Here is a 4,744-nt window from a genome sequence, read left to right as displayed (position 1 = left end):
TAGGCTATCTATATAGTCATGTGATCAAGATGGATCTTCCTGGTGTAGTTCCAGCCTCTGGTCTATTGTAAATTATGAAGAACAATTTGAAGCAGGGGAATTGGAAGGCAGTGAAGCAGCATTTCTTAGTTTGCTGTTACTTTATGATTTGTCTCCTCTCTCTCCTCCTCTCTCTTAAACCCTGTAAGACCCCCAAAAAATGTTTACCTGTCAGATGATGTTTTAGGAGTATTTTTTAAATGTTTTTGTAAGGTTTTATAGCCATAAATCATAAATCATGCTCTAATTTACATATGTATTTTTCACAATAATAACATGTACAGGTTCTAGACATTCTAATGATCACCAAAAAAATAGTTTAATCCCAGTGGGACAGAATCACCATTGCAGATTATTTTGGAAGTGGAAGTGGAAGTGGATGGGGGAAAAAGATTGTTCATAGCCTCATTACAGCTATATAAAGTACCAAAAAAACACATCTACGTGATATTAATAAAAAGGGAAGAAAAAAGTATAGTAGTTACATAGCAAAACAGTAGTTTTCCCCCGAAAATATATGTTTTAATTAGTTTAATCCTCTGGATCAGACAGAGAAGAGAAATAGAAAGAGAAAGCGCAGTGCATCTTGGGTAGGAAAATGACAGCCAGATTATAGTTCTACTCACATAATAGGCTGGCTTTCGTAATTCTGCCCATTTAAAATATATGTACCCAATCGTAACTCTTAGTTACATTGATAAGGTCCATGTGAACTAGTCTGTTGAAGCTTATTCATTATAATGAGCGAAATCGCTATCACCTCGCGGGGCCGTACTGCACGCTCGCCGTGTCACGCAGTGCCTACGGTGATGAAAGCCTAAAGCAACATTCTCCACTGCACAAACTCCACCCCCGATAGCAAAAAGTGAATGATTTTTTCTGGTTGGCCAGTCAGGGAGTCAGAAGGCTGACAAACGGTGGATTGGCGACGAGTCTCTTCCGAAATCGGCAAGAGTGCCTCTCAATACATAGGCCTAAAGCTATATACCCTCTCCATCATCGGCAATAGTCAGTGGTGTGTGTTCCCCACACTCCCGCCTTTGCGCTCAGGTTCACCGGGAAAACTGCGGTCGTGGTAGGGGGAGCAAAAATAAAATAATTTAAACCTTTTTTGGATAAAATGGGTGGGTCTTACAGGGTTAATGTTTTTATATGATCCATTACAAACATAACTCATAGAGCAGTGTTTCTCAAGGTCTCAGGTCACCCATAATGTTTTCATCCATGACACCCCTGAATTACATTGTTACTTTATAGAACCTTACCTTTATTTCATATTATGCTACATAAATATGTAAATATTTTCCCTAAAATACAGTGTGTCATGAGTAACATGTGTTTCCATTATAGGACAGATTGAAAATAAATGTATTCTTGATGTTTAACCCCAGTATCCCTATTATGTGGTGAACATTCACCAACATTAGCAGATCTACAAGCTCACAACGGCAAATGTTTTGACAAAAAGATTTGTCGTAGATTGAAAAAGAACACATCAAATAAGGTTCAAGTAATAGGTCTAGAGGGTCTAAGTGATTAAACTGAAGTTATATTGATAAATTCCAAATATCATCAAAGTATTCTGAGGCACCTCTGTCATGGATGACTGACCTGTCTAACAAACACTAAAGGACTGTTTTCATTGTGTAGCAGTGCAATGGAGTATTTTTTAAATCATTACAGTGGAGGGTTTTCATATTGTTATAACAAGTTCTCTGTATTAGCTTCACTCAGGGTGGATTTTCACACTTTTCTTTCCTTTTCACCTCAGTGAAAACAATGCAACCACACACACACACACACACACACACACACACACACACACACACACACACACACACACACACACACACACACACACACACACACACACACACACACACACACACACACACACACACACACAGAGGTGGTGTGTATAGTGGTTTTTCTGTGTATGTGTGCCTCAAGCATCACGTGCCATTTAGACACGCGATGGACTCATGACTAGGGAAGGGCCCGCTACAAACTCATTAACAAATGTATTGAGTACCCGGTATCATTAAGCTTTGTTCTGATCAAGCTTGTCATCGAGCATAGCGGCCCATGACGTGTGTTTAAACAATCAAGACAAAAGGTGATCAATAAATTAATACAGTACTATTCATAATATAAAGCCATCTAACAATTGCACACTAATGAATTGTCAATTATCATCTTCATAGATGGTGGACAGCCACAAATTCAATTCGCTAGTAACAACTAGCTAATAAAAACAGATACTAGTTCTTTTCAGAATTTGTCTTAGGTCTTTCCACAAAATATTAGAAAACGCTCAATAGTGTAATTGATAAAAGCCTGGCTCAATAAGCAGGATCAATAGGGTTGGCACACAAGTGTGTTCAGTGGAATCAATAGTGTAAGTATGGTGTCAATATGGTACATGTAGTGTGGGGTGTCTGTTGAATGTAACAAACCAAAGGCTAAACTAAAGTGGGCCCAATGCTGCTGCCATCATGCAGGGAGGGAGAGGCAGTTAGAATGAACAGCTGAACTCCTAACGCCAGGGCTCCACTGCAGCCATCGGGCGTCATGCTGGTGTCGGACGACGTCAAAAATGAATCCAGGCAAATTTTAAGGTTGGACGCCCTCACCGAACCAAGTGCAACATTGGCAGCAATGGAGCCTTGGTCTTTAAAGGGAGGACTTGGGAACACTGGTCAGGTGCTCCCACTCCCACCTTATTGGAACCCCATGGGCTGTGAGTGTGACCATGTTTTATTTTCTATCGAACTGACTCTGTGTGAGCAATATCGAAACTAGAGCTAAGCACAGGATGTGTGGTTAGGGAGGTGGGGGGCAGTGGTGTGGGTGGTATGGTGGCAGGGGAGGGGGTTTGCATGGTTGGACTTGTTTCTCGTGAACACTCTTCTTTTCTCTGCCAGGCTGAGGGCGTGGACTAGAGTAGATTATGTTCTGCACCCTGTCAGTCCTCCGTCTGTCCGTCTGTACGTTTGTGATCAGCTAACCTGTGGCACCGTTGGCCCAATCCACAGTGAAACTGTGCACGCACACTCCGTGGATGCCAGAGCATATTTCCAAACATCAAGCAAATCGGTACTCAGCATCTATATAGTCATGTGATCAAGATGGATCTGTCTGGTCTACATTTATGTCATATTTTACACTTTCTTTCTTTTCCCAAAATCTTTCTATGCCTTTAAGTTATTATTATTACTATTTATTTTTTAATTCTATTTGTTCTGCTGTTATTATACTGTATATACCACTGCATTGTCTGAAGGAAGCCAAACCAAAATACGTTTTACTCTTATCTAGCCTACCTGTACAAAAGATGTAACAATAAAGCACAACCTTGAACCGTGATTATGCTGGGTAAATATGTCAATATTTTCTCCTAAAATATGGCGTGTCATGAGAAACATCTGTTTCCATTATAGGACAGATTGAAAATAACGTTTAACCACTTGAACCCCAATATCCCTATTGTGGGGTGAACATTCGCCAAAAATAGCAGATCTGCAAGCTCACAACGGATTGGCTATTCTTGGCAAAGAGATTTGTCGTAGATTGAAAAACAGCAGATCAAATGCAGTCCAGAGGGTCTAAAGTGGTTAAACTGTCATAGATGACTGACCTGTCTAACAAACACTAAAGACCTGTTTTCATTGTGGTTCTTTAAAGGAGTAGTTCACCTAATGACTTATTTTCTATCATTTGCACACCCCATGAAGCCTTGAATCAAGGAAACTTTATTTCATTTGTATTTTATGTTTTTGCATTCTATAGAGCCAATCATTTGATGACCAGTGGAGTTCTACTGAGTCTCCTATTGACCGATGACCCGATCATTAAATGATTGTTTCAGGAAAGTGACAAAAACAAAATAAATCTCCATGAATCCAGAGCTTCATGAGGTGTGTAATTGATAGAAACTGGGTGAAATAATATCCTTTTAAAACACAATTATATAATGTCAATGTCATATTGTTATAACAAGTTCTCTGTATTAGCTTCACTCAGGGTGGATTTTCACACTTTTCTTTCCTTTTCACCTCAGTGAAAACAATGCAACCACACACACACACACACACACACACACACACACACACACACACACACACACACACACACACACACACACACACACACACACACACACACACACAGAGGTGGTGTGTATAGTGGTTTTTCTGTGTATGTGTGCCTCAAGCATCACGTGCCATTTAGACACGCGATGGACTCATGACTAGGGAAGGGCCCGCTACAAACTCATTAACAAATGTATTGAGTACCCGGTATCATTAAGCTTTGTTCTGATCAAGCTTGTCATCGAGCATAGCGGCCCATGACGTGTGTTTAAACAATCAAGACAAAAGGTGATCAATAAATTAATACAGTACTATTCATAATATAAAGCCATCTAACAATTATTGCACACTAATGAATTGTCAATTATCATCTTCATAGATGGTGGACAGCCACAAATTCAATTCGCTAGTAACAACTAGCTAATAAAAACAGATACTAGTTCTTTTCAGAATTTGTCTTAGGTCTTTCCACAAAATATTAGAAAACGCTCAATAGTGTAATTGATAAAAGCCTGGCTCAATAAGCAGGATCAATAGGGTTGGCACACAAGTGTGTTCAGTGGAATCAATAGTGTAAGTATGGTGTCAATATGGTACATGTAGTGTGGGGTGTC

Source organism: Nannobrachium achirus (genome assembly GCF_963921795.1).
Source record: "Nannobrachium achirus genome assembly, chromosome: 13".
Taxonomy (NCBI): Eukaryota; Metazoa; Chordata; class Actinopteri; order Myctophiformes; family Myctophidae; genus Nannobrachium; species Nannobrachium achirus.
This window is presented reverse-complemented; position numbering follows the sequence as displayed.